Source organism: Myiozetetes cayanensis, unplaced genomic scaffold, assembly GCF_022539395.1.
Source record: "Myiozetetes cayanensis isolate MyiCay16 unplaced genomic scaffold, myiCay2020 scf2-11, whole genome shotgun sequence".
In the NCBI taxonomy this organism is placed as follows: domain Eukaryota; kingdom Metazoa; phylum Chordata; class Aves; order Passeriformes; family Tyrannidae; genus Myiozetetes; species Myiozetetes cayanensis.
In genome coordinates, this window is record NW_026087411.1 from 11219529 (window position 1) to 11243659 (window position 24131).

The window sequence follows — 24131 nt, forward strand, 5'->3', positions numbered from 1 at the left end:
GGCTGGAGTTTCCCTCCATGGGCCACCTGGACACCCCGTTTGGCCCTGGAATTCCCCTGCTGGAGCCGGACAGCTTGGGCAGCGAGCTCTGGCCAGTGGCTGCTCCAGAGAGGAGACAAACCTCTGCTGCTGGATGCACCATCTCCAATTTATGCACGGCTTTGAAAGGCATCCAACAGTCTAATTGGGAGGCCCTTAAATTAAAGTGGGGATGGGATTTGGAATCCACTTTAGAGCCTGCGGTTTGGAGGGAAGCAAGGGGATCCATTTCATCTGTGTTGATATCAAGAGAGCCCAATATAAATGTTTTCTGGTGCTTTTATTCCTCCAGCCCTGGGGTTTACATGAGGGTTGGCTTTTTGTTCAGGTTTTCTCTTTCCCTGTTGTTGTTTTTTTGCACTCTGAAGCCTCTTCCAAGTGTAATTTTGGAAGAGGTGTGTTATCAGTGTCTGGGGCACCACCGTTTTCTCTCAGGTCTGGCTGCTGGATCGCTGCCCTGTCCCATGGCTGTCACCTCACTGGTGTCACCTTCCCCGCCCAGGTGGGACATCGGCACAGTTGTGTTCTGGTCAGAGCCTGGGAGGGTCTCCACGTTCCCAAAGAGATGCCACCTGGGGAAGGGGATGTGCTGCCAGAAAGCTGTGCCCATTGCAGCAGCCTCAGGGGTGGCTCTCTCTCCACAAGCCTCACTCAGGCATTTTCACAGTTCCACAGCACCATGGCCTCTGGCCTGGGGCTTGGGAGACCTCTGGAATGGCTTTATTGCCTGCCCTCAGCAGGCAAGCTCTGCTGCCCCTGAGCCACAGCCTCGGAGGCTGATGCTGGGGGCAGCAGTGAGGGGGTGGACAGGACGTGATCCTTCTTCGCACATCTGCTTTTAATTGGGCCCTGCTGGAATACTGCTGGAATATTGCAGCCATTTTGCATCAGTCCAAACCTGGCCCAGTGACAAGGACCCCGTGTCTCATCACTCCCAGCACTAACCAGCATTTTTGATTCCCTAGTCCAAGAAATTTACGGGATCCAGAAGCCAAGGGGGCGCACACATTTCCAACTCGTCCCACTATCCCGAGTGACACGTGTTAAGGGTGAGGGGCTGCAAGGTAAAACCTCACCACCCAACACGCTTGTTGCTTGTAGAGTTGAGAGATAACCTCCAGTACAGCAGTAGAGGAGGGCTCCACGTGCTCCTCTCCACGAGCCCCCTCCCCGCTGCCAGAGCACAGCCCGGCTGGGCTGATTTACAGCCCTTCGGAGCTGACCTCGGCACTCGGAGAGCGCTGGGACGTGTCAGCAGCTGCTAAATGCGGCCATTTCTCCTTCTAATCTTCTAATAACATATTCAGCAAAGCAACCAGAAGGAAAACGATTTGAGGGAGTGGGAGTTTTCCCTAACTTTGTGTTTTTGCTGCCAGAACAGAGTATTATTTCTCCTCGCCGCTTGAAGTGGTTTATGTTCACAAAAGCCCCGCAACAACAATGCTGTGCGTGCGCAGGAAATTCCCTTCGCATCCCAGTGACACCAGGAGGGTACAATGCATGGAACAATATAAACACGAGCAATGACCTCATCTGTGCCAATGTTCTGAACAATTGTATAGGTTTGTGGCCAGAATTTCTCCCACTGGCCTTATTTTCGCTCTGTCCCCGGCGTGCCGTGTGCTCTGATCAAAAAACAGGAGAGTGCCATTAAATGAGGCTTGGCCTCGTGTCATGTGCTTTCCCTCCAACTCCTAAACCTCCTCCCTGGCCAAGCTCCACAGTCACTCCCATTCTCCCGGAGCTGGGAGTGCAGGTTAACTTCGGCCTCGTCCCCACGGGGAGCAACTGTGCGCATTGGATGCTCCGGCAGAAATTCCCTGGTGGGAATTACACACGTATGAAAATGAGGGATAAGCTTGAGGCTAAAGTCCTGGCATGAGATGCAGAAAAACTCGCCCTCAGCTCCCAGCTCTCCCTCGGTGACACCTGGCTAATCCTGGGAGCACACGGATTACCTCCATCCCGCAGCTGCAGCACGGAGAAGTGTTCCTGGTGTTTCTCACCCCTCCAGAAAAGCAGGTTGGGACACTCCATCCCCCTTTCCTGTGAGTGACCCCAGAGCTGTGCATCACTGGGACGAGCCACTGGTGAACACACCTTAGCCCTACAGCAGCTCTTCCTGGCCAGTGAGTCACAAATCTGTGGACATCCCCACCAGAGCAGAGGTGGCTGAACTGCCACGCTTTATTTTGCAAGAAGCTGTGACATTTCGTGAGTGTCTGTGCGTGGGACCAGCTTCAGAAAGACAATTTGCCACAGCAAGGAAATTACTCAGAATGTTTAGTTTCATTTTAAGAGGGGAAAAAAAAAGTGAAACCCTTCCACGGGATTTGTTTCCTTGTGAAACAAATAAACATCTGGCTCCTTTGACACCTGAGTACCTGACACTTTACCCTGCCCTGGGGTCACAATAAACATCAGGGACCCTGAGAGCAGACTGGGGAAATCCCAGGATGTCAGGCCTTGAAGCAGGGCACGGAGCAGGAGCATGGGATGGCCCCACTCCAAAGGGTTCCTGCCCGGGGAGCAGCAGAGGTGGAAGCTTCCCCTGGAGCTACATCCCATCAATCTTTGTGCCTGGAAAAAAAGTGCCCGAGAGGTTACCCTGAAACTATTGCCTTGAGGGGCCCTGGTGGTTCAGCCAAGGCACTTGGCTCTGGAGAGCCTCAATCCAAGCACCAAATGTTGGCCAACGACCTGCACGTGCTCCTGGCTCCTTATCCAGGATCATCCCTGCCTGTGCAGTGCGCAGCACCCCCCTGCCTCCACCACACAGCAAGGCAGGATGGCACAGCTGTCCCATCCTCCCAGGAAGAGGTGTCTGTCCTTTGGTTTCCTGCCTCCTGCTCCTCCTGCCAGTCCCCTCCTTCATTAAATTAACACCTCGTTATAAAATGCAAGCTGCTTTGTTCCTACAAATGGTGCTGGAGGGTGTTTACTTTCCTAATGAATATCCTGTGTAGAATGGAAATCTGTCCCTGGCAGTCCTTAACAAGTGCTTCATTAAGCTGTTTGAAAAAATGTTCCTTTCTGTTCTCCTTTGAACGGGTTATGCTTTGCTCTTTTAAGCTGGTTTTTGGCTGCTTCCCCATACCTGAGTGGATGGGTGGAGAGGTGGCCATCTGCTCCCAGAGCAAGCAGCTTTTTTTTTTAATCCTCAGCAACAGGAAATGTTCTGATGGATGGTGCAGCCTCTCCACCAGGTAAAACAGCATCCCTGTGCTCACAGGAACAGTCTGGCACCACGGCAGTGCCCAGTTCAGCACAGAGAGAGAGCAGCACTCACTGCCAGTGGAGCTATGGGGTTCACACTCTCACAGTACTATTACAAAACCAGGGGTTCAACAGCAGACCAGAAATGTGAAGGGTGGGGCGTGGTGGATGGAGGGGCCAGGTGACCAAAGGGATGTAATTTCTGCTTGGAATTAGGCATCGACTTCAAAAAAAAAGAAAAAAGTCTTGAGGGTAAAACTCAACAGCAGAGCCTCGGGTGTAAATGGGATTTTGTCCATGTTAGCAATGACAACTAAAATTGCTTATAATTCTTTTGAACAGAGCTCAGTTTGAAAACTGAAAGCTTTGGGATAAAAGTGGGTTTGGTGAAGCTTCTTCCCTAATCAGTAATGGAGGTAGGTACAACACTAAGGGAAAACCTCAGGAGAGCTCACAGAAGGACAGAAAGCACGAGGAGCATCCTTACAGGGCAGGTCCCTCTTCTAAGAGACTAAACACCTTTCAGTGCAGAGATGCCAGGACAGTGCAGGTGTGACAAAAGCACAGAAAATCCACACTTCAGGAAGTGTGTTGTCACTGTCACTGGTGGCTTGGCCCTTGCTATCTTCACCACACAGCTCAGCACCAGCACACGACTCACAAACCTGAGAGCAAATGTGTGCTCTGTGTTGGACCCTCCAGTAGCATTTAAACCAAATGTTTTAAAGGAATAGGAGGAGTTGTGTGTGTGTTTTGGTGAGTGGAGGTGGTTTTTTTCCCATTATTTCTTTTTCTTTTACCACCGCATGGTGATACAGGATGATACACATGTGACACAGGAGAACTGCAGGGAGGTCAGTGTGCATGTACACTGAGTTCCAGATCTGAACCAGAACATGCAGCCATCAACAGCAAACCACCAACAGCATTTGCAGAAGGAGGAAACCAGCCAACTTCCTACCAGTCATCCCATCAGGACAAGCTCCCTTGTTAAAACTGTGTTGGTAGGGGAGAGGATAATTAACCAGCAATGCCTGCACTGTACTGGTGCATTGTCCAGTGTTATCTGACAGTGGTTTCAGAGATAACACTGCACAATGGGCTGTTTGGAAAGGTGGGTACAGTGGAAAGAAGTACTGGAAAGTTTGCATGGAAAAAATAATGGCGCTATTCAGTAGCTGCTAAGCTACTAAATTCAGCTGCTCCACATAAATACTCATTTGACTTGGAAAGTTTTCCTTACAGAGGATACAGTAAGTTTGATGGAAAGACTGGTATTCCAGCAGTGGCTCCACTTTCCCTTTGCTCCATCCATTAGTTAGTTCAAAAGGGAGAAAAAGGAATTCATCTGCCCCTGGCCTTTGGAAGGCAGTGGCATTTAGAAACCACAATGTTGAAAGCAGAGGGAAAATAGCTGAAGTACCCAAAAGACCAGAGACAGAGCAAGGTGGATCATGTCAAGTATTTCTTTTAGTGAAACCTGAATCCAAATTCCGGCCACCAACACAGGAAAGGGATTGTTCCAAACCAAGATAAAACAAAAAGTTGTCTGGGAGAAATAAATTTCTAGAATAAATACATAAATCCAGTCTAAGAGTCTGCAAGCCTGTCCTAAATCTGAGAATCTCTGTTTTCCCTGTGGTCAGATGAGTCCAGCTGGTACATCCACAGGGACCTCAAGCACCCGGACTGAATTAGCATTGCCATTATCTATTAATACATGGACCAGGATTAAAGACTTCTAAACCAGGATGGCCTTCACCCTGCCCGAAGTTACCTGTATCCATTAGGAACAGCTTCCCCAAAACCACTGGAGTCACATCTCCTGTAACTGAGATTAGAATCTAATGTGGAGCATCTAGAGACTTTTTTGTTGCTCTCCATTTTATATGAGCTAACAAGGAGCCTCTGTCATAAACCTGGACAAATGTGTAACCTAACAATTGTGTTTGCACCTCTACCTCTTGTACATCTACTGGGTCAAAAATGTCAAATTTGACTTCCTGACTACACCCACACCCAAAAGAGGGTGGAAGAATGACACTGACTTGTTTAAAAATGCTACTCCTAGGATTTTTTTTCCTCTGAATTGAAGTGGCTGTTTATCAGCCCCACGGGCTGTGGGAACAAAGGTAGAATGTGCCACGTGGATTCAAAAGGTTGAGCTTTGCACACACGTTGCTCTTACTCTGTAAAGTTACACAGGGAGCAGGACAGGCAGAGGTGGGACTGTCCTCCTCACCACCAGTCCTGCAAACCCCCCCACGTCAGAATGTGAGCCTGAGCACTGTTTAACACACGTGAAAAAAACAGCTTCAAAGGCAGGCAGGAAGCAGAACTTACCAACCCTGTTCCTGAAGAGGAAGGGAAGGCAGGACATCGTGAAGAACCTCTTGTCCCTATTCCCGCGCGCCTCTCAAAACAAGGTCTGGAATGGGTTTTATTGGACCCCTGAACATCTCTTCAAGGTTGGGCTAATGAAGCACAGCTAATGACAGAGGCATCAGCAGAAAACTTGTCAACCTGCTTCACATTTTGTTCTCTTTCCATAAATCTGGGGTGGGGGGGAAGTGGCATAGTGCATGCAGAGGTCTCTCGGAGGTTTTGGAAATTCATACACACTCCTCATCCAGCCAGGCCCGCAGGAACTTCACAGTAATTGCATTAAATTAATCCTGTGACAACCTGAGGTGCTCAGGAAACTGGAAAAGCGGGATACTGTATGGTGAGGGAGACAAAGTGTACATTCAGAGCTCTCTGTGACCCTTCCTACAGCCTGTTCACTTTCCCCAATGCACCATCATCTCATCCCTCTTTCAGCTTCTCAGAAACAATGATCAGAAATTCCACCTGCTAGTTTTCTATGTAACTCTGTAGAAAAGGACAAAACCCAGCAGGCTTTTCTGCAACCCCACTACTGCAAGTCATCTTTCACAAGGTTTGTAACGTGGGCTGAACTTGTCCCTTTGCTCACTCCGCTGCAGCTCAAATCCTGCCAGCAGCTCTGAGGGCTGCCCTTCAGGGCCTCCCCAGGGGCCTTCGGTTCTCCCTGGAGACAGGAACAGTGTGTTGCCACCCCTGGAAGGAGAGGGCTGCTGGCGCAGCAGGGACACCTGCCCACGGATGCTGTTCTCAGAGCTACAGTGATGCCAGAAAGTCCCAAACCCTTCTTTCAGCTTTTATTTTCCCTCCCTTCTCGTTGCTGTGGATCTTTTCTGAGTCAAATTGTTCCAAGGAACTCTTATTTTTGCAAGAACTCTGATATCATTCCTATTTGATGATAAACATTTATAAGCCAAAGCATAATTCCAAATACTTAGCCCTTAGTTAAACACTAGAAAGTAAAGGTCAAACTGTAAACATCAGTATTTCTGTAAAGATTGTGCGCATTCATGTTTGGAATTCTTGTTTTCCTTAAGTAAACCCCAGGCAAGAGATAACAGATGCCTAATTTCAAAGATCTCGAAACTTCTAATTTGGCACGCAATGGCATGGCTGCAATGACGTTCACAGAAGCTCTCCCTGGAGCCTTCACACGTGAAAAATTAAAGTGGAGAGAGTTGTTTTATTTAAATCAAACCTATTTTCAGCAACCTTTTATCCAGCCATAAACTGCTGTGCAGCAGAAGATCAACATCCAAGTTTTCTTCCTAATAACAAGAGCCACTAACACAGTTCTGCCTCAAAGGGCCATTAGGAAAGCATTTTTTTGCTGGGGGGTGCATAGGGATGTTTGCTGCTCACACAACAGATAAAGATGACTTGATGTGCTTGCAAAGGTAAGAAAAGGCAGAATTATGGGAAATGGAGCAATTTTACCTCCCCTCACGCATTTGCATGGTGACACAGCCTGTGGGGATGTGACCACACTCCTGTTTTCCCGTCAGGGTGCTCACCCTGGCCTGGGCCATGGGGATGGTGCAACCAGGCATGCCAAAGACTTCTCCTTTTCCAGAGCTCTACAGTGGTATTTCCTACACCTCAGCTCTCCCGAGCTTCTGTTGCAAGAGGGACTGCTCAGGTTTTCAGGTCAGTACCCCGGGTCTCAAGTCAGACACCCAAAATACGAGGAACACTTAAAAGAGTGACCACCCATGAAGAGTTTGGTTTAAGTAACTTGTCTGGAACCACTTTGGCAGAAGGACTGCAAGTGCTAATTCCCTAGTGAACATCTGAACACCCTTTAATACTTTTTCCTCTTTCCACAAACCCCCACCTCACTCACCATCCCTCTTTCCGTTCCTGCCAGAACCGGGGCAGAGATCCTCAGACAATGGTGTCTTTTACCACACAACCCTGATTCACTCCCCAAGCAGGTCTGTAATTGTAGTGGTCTAATTAAAGACTGCCTCATAACACAGAAGATGGGAGCAGGGCTAGGAAGAGAATTAAAGTTGCAAGACAATTTTGTTGCATCCTCTGTGTTTTTAAGTACAGTTTGCACACACACACGTGTGTATGTGTCTGTGTGATGACCTTGACATAAAAAAAAAATAAAAATAATCAAAATGAAGCTACAAAAATCCACTGCACGGCTGGCAGTGAATTGCAACAGGGCTGGAATCACACACCGTTCCCAAGGGACAGACCCCTCCTGGGTGGAGGCTGTGGCAGAGCAGCAGGAGGAGCCCCTGCCGGCTCTGCAAAGACCAGATTTCCCCCTCAAACACCAGCTGAGCACGTGCAAGCGGAGAGGTTCGAAATGTTCATTAAGTGGCCAAGTTTGGCAGGAAAACAAAGTGAAAGTCGCTCTCCTGCCAAATCTCAGCAGCACGGTGGTGCTAGAGCTGCTCAGATTGGCGGGTATCTCACTGTTTCAAGGCAAGAAAAACGTCCTTTTTCCTTTTTTTTTTTCCAAAAGCTGGCGGTGCCAGTCCCACATCGACCACACGCCACACACACATGTGCATAAACACCCACTGCCACTGGAACTTCTGCACTGTCAAGTGAAGAGATGGCTTAGCCCCGATTTACAGCAAATGTCTGGGAGGTTTTAGATTTCAGATCCACCCATCATAATAACAGAAAACCCCACAGTGGCTGAAATCCCTTCCTGTAATGTTTTAAGAAGTATTTCCACTATATTTGTCCACATGCCACCAATAAAGATTACTTTTGTACCAGTCTAGCCATGGGTGTGGGCTTGTTTTTAATATTATTACTTTTGATTATCTGTCAAGCAAGAGGTTTTTTGGTTTTGTTTTTTTTTACTTATCCCTCACTGGATTGAACAGCTCATCACCTGCCTGCTTTTATTTAGACTCACACAGTTGCCTACATTTTCTTTGCAGACCTACTATAAGTAATAGGCAAATAACCAACGTGCTAAAAAAAGCTGCAAGTGGATTAATTTGGAATAGACGCAGTAGACAAGAGCACAGGCCTTTGTGTTTAAGCTGTTAGGAACAAATATCCATCTTGTTAAATATGATGTACATCCAAAAAGCAAATTAACTGTCCATATTTGGTTCTACAAAAAGAAGCCACCTCGGAGACTGGGTCTACCAGCAAAATCTGGTTTTACTGGTCTCGTGTTGGACAGTAAAGTTGGCAGCAGCTGCCAACGCTGGGACTTCAAAGAACAGAGGACTGGCTGGAAAAGATTCAGCCAAGTCCATTCCAGAAGCTCTTCCCTGACCCTACACAGCACCAGCTACACAAGAGGGAAGAGAAGAAATATCAATCTTCTGTCTATTACGTACACTTTTAGGGCTTGAGAGTACAATTATTTTCCCGAATAATTATAAAATTAGTGACTAATATAAGCACTTTTGTTAGTTTGAACTAATTGCTTTTCATAGTTATGTTTAGGCTCTCAGCAAAGACTGTCCACAGATGTCTCTTTTCTCCCTGGGATACAACTAAAGAACAAAGAAATTGAACCAAATATGATTAAACAATGGCTACAAGTGTACAGTTTTACCAGACAAAAAAATTAATAAATAATGGTATTTCTCTCCCTCTTTTCTATCAAAGGACTTTTTTTAGGGCTAGACAGAAACCAGTTCTTTTTAGGAAAGCTTTAAGAAAAAACCTCAGGACATCTGCACCTCAATTGCCATTCAAATATTATAGATATACCCTGAAAGCCATGAAACTTTTACCTTTGGTGACTGCTTGAACAGATCCCTAGAGCAGCATAAAATGGAAATGCTTTCAGGAAATGGAAAAGGAACTAACAAACAGCAAAGAAAAAAAAATAGGGGGTTCTACATAAAATACAGTATCAGTTGAAATAATTCCAGGGGAAAATTCTCATTCAGTTCTGCATTCAGCTCTCCCAGTACCTTCCTCCTTTTTCAAAACAAGTATTTCCACTTCAAGCCAAGGTAAAAGAGAAAACAAGAGGCAACATAAATGAGCCTGATTTTCCAGAAGGTCCAAATCATGGCCAGTCAAAGAAATTACTCCTGGAGCCATGTCCACCTAGAAACCCAAACCTCGGGACACTCAGTGTTGCCATCCAGACCTGAAGTGCCGGCCAAGGTTTCCATCTCACTCGATGATTATTGTTCTGAGGCAGCAAATCATGCTTGTACAACCATCTGGAAACCCATGGACCCCTGCTGGCTTGAGAGGCCGGTGGGGAGAGGGGAGCAACCAAGCTTTGTGATTAGCACATTTTGGAGTTTACAGATCTTCCCAGAGAAGCCTGGGGGGAGACTCTTGGCTGTTTGGGTGGGTTTGTAAGAATAGCCATGAACGTTGCACATCCGAGGCTGGAGTTACACGTTAACTGCGAGAACAATCCCCAGGTGGTTCGGCTTTCCCCATATTTGCTGGAATGAACCGAAACCAATCCCAAGGCTGTCCCGGTGTGAGCTGGTCCCAGCTGGATTGAGCACTCCCGCAGCCCACGGTCCCCTTCAGCGTCACTGGAGTTGGGGAGGTTTGCTGTGGTGACCTGTGGCCTTTCTTTCTTCCCACCCGCCTCATTCTTTCTTTCTTTGCTCTGTATGTTAATTTGGGGAAAATCATAGCCTAGGGCAACACACCTGACTGCTTCCCACCCCAAAATCATTTACCATTTAATGCACGGTTACATTCATTCTTCTGCCTTTATAGTTCCCTAATGAGCTTGAACTGCAATTAACAAAATGATTGTGTTCACTTTAGTACAATGCACCTGCAAATACCAGGATGGGAAGTCATATTTAAAACACAAAAATACACCCAGTACATATTCCAGCAGAAGCCTGATATTCCAGCATGGGCTTGTGTTTTAACAGGTGCCAGTGGCTGCCAAATACTTTGCTATCTTTTTTAAAATATTTTAACAAGGTCAAAGATGTCCTTGTATCATCTTCTTGTCCATTTGGTGAGAAAAAACAACAACAAAAACCCCACTTTATTTCTCTACTGAAATAATTTCCTATCCTGTACTGAACAATTTTTGTTGTAAAAGCTCAAGTTAAAGCTACCTTTAAGGTCTCTCCTGTACACACAGATACTTTTTAACTCATTGTTAGGATTCATTAAAAACTGATATTTGTGAGGAAAAAAAAAATGCCTGCCAGAAATAAATGATCAGTTATTATTCATATTATTTTGCTGATATTGGACAAAGTTTCTACAAGTAAATGACACCCTGATCTGCATGCTGGGCACACATCCTGCCTACACATTTTTGATGAGTTGGGGGAGCAGAAAAAAAAACCACGAGGTTTTCTCTTTTCCTTTGCTTGCCAAATGGAGCAGAAACTGGAAATATCATGGTATATACAGGAACAAGAACCCACTACATTAACATTGCTCCATCCACTGCTCTTGCTCAGTGTTTTTTCTCTATGTCCAATGTTAAACTGCTGCCGCTGGGAAGAATTTTTTCCTTATATTCAGACAGATATCCCTTCACTATAATCTGGGGCAGCTCCTCCTCTCCTTGCCCTGTGCACCTCTGAGAAGAGTCTGACCCCATCCCCTCCTTTAGGGTCAGTCAGGGTTCCCCATAGTCAGAGCAATCCAGGCAACCCAACACATAGCTGGCTTTCATTCCTGCAGGAGCCAAGTTGCTGACACGTTGGATGTGTGTCCACCAGGATTCCCAGCTCCCTGGGTGAGCAGAGGTTACCCCTGCACCTGAGCACAGGGTACTTCCGGACCTTGCATTCATCTCTTGAACTCCTAGAGATTTTTGTTGGCCCATCCTTCCCCCTCACTTCTCCAAAGGTTCAAGGGCCAACTGATGAAGGTGTTGAACAGCACCAGCCCCTCAGCAGCCCCTGATCCTCCCTGACCAGCCCCAGGGACTTGTAGGTGCCCCATTTACCTACAAGATCTTTAATTCCTTAATGCACGCACCACCTCTTTCCTCAAGCTCCGCCACCACGCACAGAGAGCTGCCAGTAGATCTCGCCCATGACCACTCAAGCCTTTGCCATGCTTTTCACCACCTGCCACGCTCAGCAGAAGGCCCACATCTTCCCTGGCCTTCCCTGTGTTACCTGCAGAAATAACCTGTTCACACTCCAAAAGCCTCATCAGTTCCAACTCCAGCTGAGCTTCGACTTTGCTAACTCTGCTCCTACATGCCCAGGCAATGTTTCTGTACTGCTCTTTGGTTGCTTGTCCCTGCTTCCACCTCCATACTCTTCCCTTTTGCATGTGAAATCAGTCAGGAGTTCCCCGTTCGGTCGAGTTGGCCTCCTGCTATACCTGCTCAGCATCCTGAACATCAGGATGGACTGTTCCTGTGCTTTGAGGAGGCTGCCCTTGAAGATCAAGCAACTTTCACAGGTCTCTCTGCCCTCCAGGGCAGACTCCCAGCAGATGCTGCTTACCAGTTCCTTGAACAAGCCAAAGTCCACACGCTTGAAGTTTTGAGGCATTATTATATTACTTGCCTTTCCCACTTCCCTCATGTTCTTAAACAGCCATCTCATGACACTGCAGCCAAATCACCCCAAAACAGTTCTTCCATGTTCAGGAGCAGCAGGTCCAGCCCAGTGTTTCCATCAATCAGCTCATCCAGCACCAGCATCAAAATGTTGAGCCTGACGTGTTCTGTAGGTCTCCCAAATTTCTTATGTCCCAGCACACGCCCTTCCAGCAGGTGTGGGAAGGGTCATGGTTATCCTGAAAGGGTTTGGCCTGCAGTCAGAAAAATGGACCCATTTCTCGATAACCAGCCTTTTGTGTGAGTTAACAGCAGAATATTCCTACTGGGACTTTGTAAGCCGAGGTCCGCCATCGGAAGCACACTGGAGGATCACAGCTGGAATCCACACCATGTAAGTCACAAGCACCTTTGAAAGCGGCCCATTTTGACAAATCCCATGGTCTCACTTGTGGAGGACACCTGGAGTACTTTATACAGTGCAGAAGTACAGGCAACACAACACAGAAGTGTTCACTGACAGCCAGTTTGGGTCTGCATCTGAGCAACACTGGCCCGTTTTGGGACCTGGTGAGAAGAGGCATAGGATGACCTACCTGAATGATGAAAGCTCCAAAGCCAGACAGTCCAGAGGGCAAGGCCAGGAAATGAGTAAAGGAAGAAACATTTCTGTACCTTGTGGGCCCAATCCCAGCATCAGACAACCCCAGTGACTGCCAGGGACTTTAATCCTTTCAAAAATGACAGGATCTGCACAACTGCAGATGAATAACATTAGGAACCTGACACTGCCTTTTTAATGAAGGCTGCACTTTGCTGGTCTATAAATCAGGAGGCAAGTAGCTTTTTGACCTTTAGCCAAATTCCCCTCATGATCTTCCAACCCCCTGAAAGCAGAACAAGCAAAAGGCAAACCCGGCTCTCAGTATGAACTGGAGCCTGCAGTTTGCCTGGTGATGTAAATGAGTGCCTGCTTTGACTGTGACTCACTCACCCTGTCAGACAGCCCTAATGACTGGCCTGCCCTGGCTCTTCAGCAACAAGGAACTCAGAACTTCTCCTATCCATACACCGACTATTAGGACATTCATATCTCCGGGTCATCAACCTCCTTCCTGCACATCAGACGTTCTCGACTTCCCCTCCAACACCGCCACTGCCACCGTCCTCGTCTGAGCACCTGATAAATGTTCCTGAACTTATCTCCACAGCTGCCACGTGGGATGGATTCCCTCCATGTTAATGATACAGCAATGATGGGACAGTAAGGGCCAGATTTTTTTTTTTTAATGGAATTTGGTTCAAGTTCATGCGAGATTCAATAAAGCTTTACTTTGCCTCTGAGCTCACGAGCCTTGATTTTGCTCAGTGCTCCTGCAGCTGTCAGAGTTCAGGCCATGCAGAAGTGCCAAGTTTCACACTGTTTTGCACATGAAACCATAAATCCCTGTCCAGAACCCCAGGGGCATGAGAGGGGGTCGCTGCTAAAAAGGTTCATGAACTTGGATAAAGTCGGGCAGGTATCAGAGTTTGTAACAATGAACTAAATTAAGTTCTCTGCAAAAGGTTTTCATGGGCCAAGAATACAAAATAGCTAATAAGAACATGAAGGTTTTGCTGAATCAGGCCATTCTTTAAAAAAAAAAAAATTAAAAAAACCTGGCAGCATTACCATATTTTGTTCTTTTTCTTTTTTCAGTTAATTCAATGCATTATTTTTCCCTTTAAATCCAGAAGCATTGTTCTTTAAGGTCATAAACCAGTTGATATTCTGCAAAATCTTTACAGATGATATTTGCTTGTACATAATATGAAGTAATAGTTTGACAGTACTTCTTACCTGCTCACTCTCAGTAAAAAACTAAATCAAAGTAACAGGAAAATCCTTGGAAATAATAGTTACCACCCCAAATCCTTTACAGTTCTGGATTGCTAGTTTTCAGTGAAAAACACAAACAGAGTTTTCACTATCTTATTCCTCTGAAGTTTTAGAGTAAAATTTGCCATTGAACATTCAGAATGCTCAAATACAGAATTTAGAATAAAACTGAGGAACAGTTGGTCACCTGTCCTGCAAGCACCCAGCACAGTAAAGAAGTCCTTGGCTCATGGTTGCTTTGAAAAACAAATTTCAAGGGAAAAGCATACTTTGATGGGCAGATGTGAGAGTTAGTTATGATAAATAACAAGCTACTCCAATGGGAAGGTCAGATTTTCCTGTTTACAGAGCAGGCATTATAAGAAGTCAATGGACAGAGGAGTGGAAATGACTCTGGTTTGATTCATACCAAAGTCACGGATGCAGCTGATTCCGTGGGAGCTGTTTAGAGCAGTAGCCATCCCTTTCCTTCATACTTAAATATGAAACCTCATTTCACCATATATTTACCACAGACACATCAATAAGTTTTGTAACAAGCAGGATGAGATGTTGTGACTGTAACACATCAGTGTTTTGCAGGTAGTTTACAAAGCCCTTTACTCACTGGGTGATGGCCATCTCAGGCCAGTGAGGAACCCAATCCCAGGGCCTGGGAAACATTTCCCTACCCTGGTAGACATTCTTTTGGGAAAAGCAGTCCCCTCTGGACAGGTATGTCCCTGAGATCCATCACTGGGCTCTGGGAGCAGCACCAACAGTTACTGAGCACACGTTTCCCTCTCCTGCCTGCCCAGCACACACAGCTGACATGACTAAAGAAATAGTGAAAAAATGTAAAATCTAAAAGAACCTTTAATCTCCTCGGTTAAAAAGAAAAAAAAAAATAAAAAAGCAACCACTTACTAATGGAATGTTAAGATTGTGTATTAAACCCACAAAAGTCAGAAAAGGAAGGAATTAAAGACTCTTTTAACCCTTCCCTCTGCCTGTGTGCAATCCAGGCTTTTCATTAGAGTCACGTAACACCAGACAAAGGGACACAACCCGAGGTGATGTTAAAGGGGGAGCAGGGCTCGTTATGAAGCACAGAAATGGAAATGTTAATAACTACTCAGTTTATCTTGTAAAAGTTTAGTGTTCACGATTAAAGAATGGCAAGACACTAAAGAAACAGCAGCGTGTTGTTATGGAGCTCAAATGAAATACTGAAGAAATGAGCTGTTCCTCTCTGTAAATATTTTGGTTGCAGTGGTATTTATCTCCCATGAACCAAAATGAAGGTAATACATCAGAGTAAGTCTCTGCCCACATGTAACAGGCTGTTTGTCCTGCGCAGAGCACCCATATCTGAATTTAAAACCCACCCCTGTAAAACTCAACACGTTCCCCCTCGCTAAGCTTGGAAGCTCCGTACCTGCTCCATTCTGAGTAGCTGCACACTTCCTAATCCTTAATGCACACATCCCAATCCCTAACACACACATCCTCTTCATGAGCAAGGAAATATTATTATCCTGGTTTTACAAATGAGAATTCTAGGCACAGAGAGATTAAAGCTGAGCATTTCAAAGCATCCCAGTTAATTAAAATGACTGGAAAATGGGTGTCCAAATTGTTTAGATACCTTTGAAGTCTCAGAATAATTATATTGCTCAAGGTCACACAGGGAGTTTATGGCTGACCCACAACTTGAACCCAGATCTCCAGCGTCCCACTCCAGCACCTTAATCACAAAGCCATCTTTGCTTTCCAATTTAATACTGGCCAGACCTGGTCCACATGCAAAGTGGTTCCCAATGGATGAAACCTGTCATTATGCCATATAATGTAGCCATCTATCTCTACCCTACAGGATAAACAGCAGTGCATTTAGGCATCTCCAGGTTCTTTAAGGTACATACCATTACAAAACACTTGGGAGGCAGGAAGAGCTATTTGAGAATCAGCACACAAGGACAGCGAGGGACTTTTCCAGTGGCTCATGGCTGAGCAGTTTGCTGTCTCTCCTGTCCTCGGTCTGGTGGCCCCACTCCCCTTTTTCCTGACGCAGTGTTTGACCAGCAGCATTTCCTGTTAACAGTTTTACCCACCAAAGCTCCCAGCCTGGCTCTGAATTCCACTACCATTCATGACCTGACCCACTTGACACTACAGCACCAGTGACACTGGGTTTCACCACCAGGCTTGGTAAACTACAGCACAAAACAGACCCTCAAAGGTACTCAGAGCAGCACAGGGACTTCAGCAACAGAGCACATGGTGGAGGAGTCCTCTCCCAAAGACAGAACTCAGAAGGGATCTGTTGGAGAGACCTCCACACATAAAGAAGAACAACACCCACTGGCCTCCCATGCCTCTGGGACTGTTGCATTTAAAAGGGCTGTACTTCACAAGCCAGTTTTGATACGCATTAAAAAACCTGGTCCCAATGTCTCCTGAGCACACACTCCAATCAGACACTGCTCTCATTTGGAGCTGCAAGTCAGAAAGCTGCATTTTCCAAACGCTGATTCCTATCGTTGGCACAAAGTCTTCAGGCCTTGCTATGAACAGATGCAGTTACATGAAGTAAAACTTCCCGGATGGGATTCAGTCTTGGGTTCTCCCCAGACACACCAACACCCTCCAGGATGTGGAATGCAATGGAAGACAAAGATCAACATAAAACACACACACACCTAACATGCTGACTTTTTATCACCGAGGTTGCTAATTTCCCATGCTAAGAACAACCTTTGGAACCAAAATGAATTATGCGTCTCATTCCGAGTGCATCAAAGAGCAGACAGCCTTTTTAAAGGAGTCAAGATCACCTCAGCTGTGCTTTTGTTATCTAGCCCAAGGTTAAGGATTTGGCCTTGGGCTAACAATTGGCTCAGAAAACCAGGATCATGTAATGAGAGTTCCAGGAAGAGAGAAAAACCAAAGCTTGGTAAAGGCACACTCTTCAAAGTGTCCCAGTACTTGACCTTCTTTTTTTTTTCTCCCCCTCAGATGAACAAGGTAAAGAAGAGAGGAATGGAGCCTGAAACCCTGAAGGAAGTGTTCACATACAAGAGGAGCTGGAAAGACCTTCCCAAATTCTTCCCAGACGCTCACAGAGAAAGGCCTGGCAACAAACTTTCCTCACCACTTCGATGGAAAAGTAACCACTGAGCAGCTCAGGCTCAATGGAGAAAGCTCTTGCAAGGGGCAACACCCGGTTTATTTTCCTTGATGTAAAACAAAAGTTAAGCTGCTTCTATTTGAAAATTAAACATAAACATTAAAAAAAGGCTAAGACCCTCCAGCAGGAGAGAGTTGCAATGGCTCCCTGCCAGCAGTGTGGTCTGCTGGGTTGGAGGGAGCTCTGCAAAATATGGATTTTCAGGGGTTTTTTAATGGATTTTGGTTGGTTGGGGTTTTTTTTCTCAGGACATTCATGCTGCTGACAGAAGCCAGAAGGCTCCACCCACGCTCCCAACACCATTTTCCCAGGGCTTGGTCCCTCTCTCCAAGGAACTGGCAGTGGGCACACTCCAGTGAGCCAGCAGGTGTGCAGGAGTTCTCTCTAAATGACTCTGCCCTCTAGGGTACATTTAGGTTATGTTTTCAAAGATGAAAATCTTTTCATCTGCAAATCTGGGAGACTTCTTTACCCAACACGTCAAGAAGTAGTTAACAATTAACTATTTCCAAAAAAAAAAAAAAAATCACCAGACCAGGAAATATGAATCAATTAGTCTTTGATCCTCCCCTCAGTAATAACATCTAGAATATGGGTTACTGCTAATCCTAAGTAACCAAAAACGTTGATGAACTTTAAAAATACTAGTGTGGTTAAGAAAAAGAGAACTTCAGTTCTCAGGGTGGTATTCTGAGGCCTCTCCCCAGAGAACGTGAAGAGATTTTCTTTTTGAGAATCTCAGGCTCCGTGGTGTCCTCTCGAGGCTCCAGCTTTACAGTAATCCTGCTGCAAGTCTGTACACTAAAAGCACTATGATGACAATGTATATCTGTTCAACACGAATAAAAGACTAACAATAATGCCAGTGTTTTGCGGAACAAAAGTGCTCGTTTTTTCATTTAAAGCTACTGGGCCCACCTTTTATTTACAGTGCCAGCACTGGGAAAACATCTTCCATGTGCATTAGGAATTAGTCCAATTGCAGCCTGTGACATCAAAACTGCCTTCATGTTAACATTATGGTGTCAACTGGAAGGTCAGGATTCTTCATGACAATGGAGCAAAAGAGCTCTTAAAATGAGAATCTGCTTGCAAGTAAGTTTTTTCTCATTCAAAGTAAGAGAAAAGGTTGTGTTAAAATTGTCCTAAAAGTAGAATAATTTAAACACAAAGCCAGAGTGATGTTTTTAAGAAATAATACAAACCCTGAGCATCTTTCTAATTCCTAAGGAGTCAATAACTTCTTTGGTCTATGAAGTCCCATATGAGGTTATCAATAAGTCACGAGAAAAATGCAAAAGTCAAGTCTATCATGCAGTGAATCACTGTTTCTGGTTGTAGAGCAGAGGCTTTTGGTGCAGTTGCAGTCAGATAGCCCTCCCCCCTTCCTCCTCCCATCACCACTGGCCTTGCAATTAAGCTTCAATACGCCTGTGTGTATATTATTGATGTGGAAACAGCTATTTCCATCACACCGCAGACATTCTATACTTTTGAAGTCTGTGGTTACACAGTCATTATTCCATACAACACTTTCCCATCGCTGGGGTGTGCAGAATGCCATAAAAAGTGGTTTGTGCAAGTTCCAAGCTACTGGAGTTATGTCAATGGTTACCTTAAATCCATTATTTTCTGTCCGTGGTCACCCTGCCCTCTGAGGATTCGCTTTAATAAAAAGGGTTGGATTGTCTGAGAACCAAGTCAGGAGAGCTGTGCTGATCTGCAGATCTGCTGGATATTTCCATCTTTTAATCTGCATATTGTTTCCAGGATGATGATGATGATAGTAATAATAGTAATAGCAGTAGTAGTAATAATAATTTGCTTCTGTTTGTAGTGAAACACTGCTGGAGTTGAAGGCTCTGTTTTAATGAGACACACTGAATGAAAGAGTGTCCTGCAGTGCAAGAAGTACATGTCAGCTCTGCACTGCCTTGGCATCGTAAGCCAAGCTGCAGAACAATATTCATAATTTTCTTGGTGATCTCCCAGAAAAACCTTCTTAATTTAATCTCTAATGGGATTATCAGCCTCATTAAATTGTAAATCTTCCACAGTCCAGCCGTTGTGGGAACCTGAACTTTCATAATGTTATCAATTCACTGCTCTGATCTTTCTACCTGAAGTCCCCCTTAGAAGCTTTTAACACTTTGAGCTTCAAAAGCCTGCAGGGTCCTTCCCCACTTCCCTCACCTACCACTTTTTCCCCTGAAAATCCCTGCCTTTTTTCCAACCAAAACCACACAGATCTGCTTCTTCCCACCACAGCCCTCACCCCGTGGCTCTGCTGTCATTGCTGTGCGGGCAGCCAAGCACATTGTGCAGAAGCCCCAGCTCTCAGGAGATGAGAGCCAGGCTGGTCCCCTGCAGATTCCCTACCCCTGGAGAAGTCCAAGAGCTCTGAGGCTCTGCTCATCCATCGAGGCCAACACAAGCCCAGGCAGGTACTGCAGCCGAGTGCCTTCACAGCACTATGGAAATACGGATGCAAATGAGCTCTGGCCCTCAGACTTCTGGCAAGTTACAGACACAGCCCCTGCTGTCACGGGGTGTCTCCTGCTGCACACCCAGGGGTTCAACCTCCAGACCCTTCCCAAACGAAGACCTTGCTGAAGGCTGGGACAAACTGCCTCTGCCAAGGACACAGACCCAGGACAAAACCAGTGTACCTGCTTTTCTAAGTGACCACTGCTCAAGGCTCGCGGATGGAACGTTGCTAAATCCTGGAGGGCACTGACAGGTGACTAGATTCCAAAAAGAGAGGAAACTCCACCTTAGGAAACCATTACTGCTTGTTGCAGGCAAGGCTGTCAGGAATACAGGTAAGGAAGGATTAGTACTTGAGTGACAGGAAAGAAGTAACCTTAAAATACTTTTTGAATTCTTTTTGTGCTCAAGCAAGGCAAAAGTAGTAGAGACACACAGTTACTTTGGCACACACCTGCAAAATCTCTTAGGAGAAATAAACAAAAAAATTTGGAGTAGAGCAGAGTAAGGTTATGTTCTGAAGGAGCTGGGACTTTTTCCCTGTATACAGTAGTCTAACAAAATAAAACACTGTTGCTTGTATCCAACACACTCCTTACAGCAGCAACACGTACAGTCCAAGTGTCCTTCTGAACTTAGCTTCTTGCTTCTTTCCTATGTAACTAAAAACCAAAGTGGTTTGTGCCTGTAACAATCTTCAAAAATACATTTTAATGCCTTTGGCTTTTCATCATTATTTTGAGCAGCTTAAGTCAACTGGGAACAAGATCTGTGGTTCTCCTGTTGTAAGGTCACACTACATATCAAGATCTCACAGCAGCAGTCTGCCCTTCCAAAAGGGGTTGCCTTCATGTAAAGGAAAAGCTAAACATTCCATATCCATAATTAGATAAATAATACTTCAGGCAAGATATGGCACCTTTAAAAGTGCCTTTTCAGTCTTGGATTTTTCTCTGCTTGTTACTACAGAAACCATCTAGCAACCAAAATCTAACACAGACTCCACCCAAAACAGAGAAAAAACACAATACAGGCAGAGTAGGCTTTTTCTCCCCCTTTTCCCCCCCTTCCCCCTCCTTTTTTTTTTTTCTTTCTTTGAAAGGGTGGGTGAGTGCTAAGGAAAAGTATCTTACTGTGCAAAGGAGAGGAGCATTTTGCATGCAGTTGAAACAGTAAAGCTCTGATTACAGATGGCAGCAATGAAAGCAGGAATGAGTAATGAGCAATGAGAAATGCGTAATGCGGGATGAGGATATAATTTCCACACATCGGCTAAAGAAAGGTTTACACTCTTAAGCAATAAAAACAAACCATTAAGCCAGACCTGCACTGTCAGGAAGTATAAAACAGTTCTTGAAACTCTGCAGTTACTATACAAAAGCTTTTCATAAACTTTTGTTTCCTGATCTTCATAAAACATTAACATCAAGCTGCCATATGGCAATTAGCTGCCTCCTGAAATCAATAAAAAAAAAAAAAAAACAACAAAAAAAACCCCCAAAAATCTAAAATTTAGGAATAGCTATACAATAAAATAGTTCAATAATTATCCTCTTCTAATAGTGTAGCAAAGTGGGTCTACTATAAATGCATCCAGATGAGCTCCCTCTCCAAAGCTGAGAGCACAGTAACTCGTGTTCCTCTCTCCAAGCCTCAAGGTGTGGATGTGAGCTCTCAACTGCCTGGTAGCGGGGAGCAACTGATGGTCTGGGGCCACCCAAGCCCCACATGAGCAGGAAGGGGCTGGTACCTGGCTGTGGTGAGCCCAGGTGGGCAGCAGAGCAGCCCCTGCTCGCTGGGGATGGGCAATGCTCTCGGCAGAGCTTACCTCGACCGACGATCCTCCCGCGGCATTTTTAATGGTCAGCACCACAGAAGTCCAACTGAATTCTGCGCAAAAATTATCAAGCCACTTGACAAAGCTGCTACTGACTCTCAAAAGGACAGGGAGAGATCCTGATCACATTTGTGTTTAGAGAGATGCTTATCTGAAATGCACAAAGGGTGACATTATCTATCACAATCTCTGCCTAGATTATATAAGTGCCTAAAGCAAAATGTTTAGGGACTATAAGGTAACAAAGGCAGTTTTGCCTTCAAAATATTTTGCTTTTTTTCCTCAAGAGGAAAAAACACCCTACATTTCTCCTTGTGGATTATCGTATATATACTATACTATATATATACACTTGTAGATTACTATAACACTAGTAAGTCCTAAATAACTAGATTACTATAACACTAGTAAGTACTGGAGTGCTGTGGTGACAGCATACCATTAGAATTTAGCATTATTTAGCAGTCATTACCAGACTTTTAAAAGACGTCAGAAAGCCCAAACCTTAGAGAAGGGCTATCTGATCATCAGCCCTACCTAAAAAGGATTCAGGAACCCAACTCAGCTCTAGGAGAATTTTCTACTACTGATCTATGAAAGTTTGTTTCTTTTACCTCAAATCCTAAAGAAAGTCTTTAGTGCAACACTCTCATGCCTACAATGCAGAGAGTGAGGCTAAAGGTTAAGGACGTAAAGATACATTACGAAACCAATTCTGCAGAAATGAATTGCCATGCTGAGCCTGACACAACACACGTTTCCTCCTCAAAATCAGCGTGGAACTGATGATTCTGTGACTAACACTACTCACTTGTAGAAATGCTTACGAGAGCAGGTCTTAAGAGGTTTACAACTCCACGGTGGCCTCACAGCGTGTTTTTACAAAGGATGAGAATCTTTGTCAAGCGAGAGGAGGTTTAAGTTTGCAAGGAATGCAGCATCACGCCATGACCAGCTACTGCTCATGCATAGACAAGTGCCATAGCCAATTTTTTGGAAACAAGATTAGCACCAATGTGTTCTCATGCCTTACAGGACAAGTTAAGCAGTCACCACTGTAAAAAGCCTCCCTCAGTCTCGTTACACGTGAAGGAACTGTGAAACTTGAGCCTTGTAACACCAGAGTTGAGGACCTGGTTGGAAGTGCTGTGGGTTCTTTACAGTTTTCAGCAGGTTTGGGATCATGCCTTCCCCGCTCATCGTCACATTTTCAGCACTTTACACCCAGCTTTCTCAGGCTTAGGTCTTACAGTGCACTAACACAGTTGTGACTTGGTTGGCACAGCCACACACCACAGGGAACAAATTCCCTCTGAACTTCCACTGCGGTACATCCTGGGACCGACACCCTTGCCAGAGCAACAGCCATAAACTCACCCATCACCGGGAAAGGTGGAAACAAGCAAAAGGCAAGCTAAACTTGCCCATAGATGCTGCTTCCCCACTAAAAACATTAGCCACCAGAACAGCACCAGAAAAACCACCTGGAGGTTGTCCACTCAGTCAGCTCATGGGCTACAACTGTAGTATCAGCATGACCAACATCAGCTACCTCTCAAAAACAAGCAGAGTCAAACTGCAGAGTGGGACACTGTTCTCTAATAGCTGCTAAAAATACTGCTGGTACAAAGAAATACATGAGTTTTTATCTCACCACAGCACCTTACAGCCTAAGGTATTTTTAAGCTCACAAGATAAAAAGTGGAGGCAGCCAACAGGAAATCAGATTTTCTCTCCTATCCTCTGTACCCACTGATCTTTGTGATGATTAGCAGTAGAGAGCTGTTCTATAAGACCTGCTGATCAAGTTAGCCTTTCTGATCACCTCATCTGTTTAGTAACTTTGCTGCAGCCCAGATGATTCTGGTAAAAAAAAAAAAAAAAAAAAAAAAAAAAGATTTTGAGGGGAGCCATGAGAAAGAAGAAGGGTTTGTTAATAAGAAGTAGGAGGCCTGAATCAGAGATGCCCAGAGTTGACTCAGAGAGGTCTCTAAAGGCCCCGCTGCACTTGTGGCTTTAGGAAGTGCTGCCTCAGTTCAGCAAACCCAGAAGTGGATCCACACCAGAGCTCAAGGGGATGGCCAAGAAGCCCATTTAAGCTGCTTTCCCACTCTGCTAGTTCAGCTCAGCTTTCCAGGGACCTGACTGCCAGACCAGGCTTGTACCACACAACAGGCACCGTCAGTAGCCGCTCTAATGTTGTGTTTGCCAACTGCAAATCACGCCTTTGCCCCTCACATGAAGCATTTAAAAAGCAAAAGGATGCAACCACACCTCGCTCTTGTGATGGCTGCACAAGGGAACTGTGTTTTTTACAGACTGGACTTTTCAGGAAGAAATATCAGAGTTCTATGATTTATTATCTGAAATAGATTTAAACATCAGGGAAGTGGGGAAAAAGAAGGTTTCAAACACAAAGCCCTGGAAATGAAGAGATGCTAATCTGCCAAACAGCAAACCCATCAGCTGAGGTTAGAGAGAAGGCTGCACATGACAACAGCTCACTGAATGCAGGCCAAAAATTGCAGATTAATTTCACTATAACACTCCACAGAAGTGAGCTCTCCTCTGAGGTGAGGAAGTATGCAATGCTTTTCCAACTGTTAAAGACAAGGGCTGGTACAAATAAGGTAAGTATTCCTCTTTGGCATAGATAATGACAGGAAAA

The 24131-nt window shown here is 45.3% G+C and overlaps 1 protein-coding gene across 3 annotated transcripts in view; it reads right to left on the reverse strand.

Annotated features, from left to right (window-relative positions):
* Window positions 1–24131, reverse strand: part of BMP2 (bone morphogenetic protein 2) — a 102392-nt gene that overhangs the window by 72557 nt on the left and 5704 nt on the right. The window contains exon 4 of one of the 3 annotated variants that reach the window (XR_007629008.1): window positions 21455–21614. The exons of the other annotated variants lie outside the window; for them this stretch is intronic. The gene's annotated coding sequence lies outside the window, so the exon portion shown is untranslated. The remainder of the gene's footprint in view (window positions 1–21454; window positions 21615–24131) is intronic. 3 annotated transcript variants of the gene reach the window in all.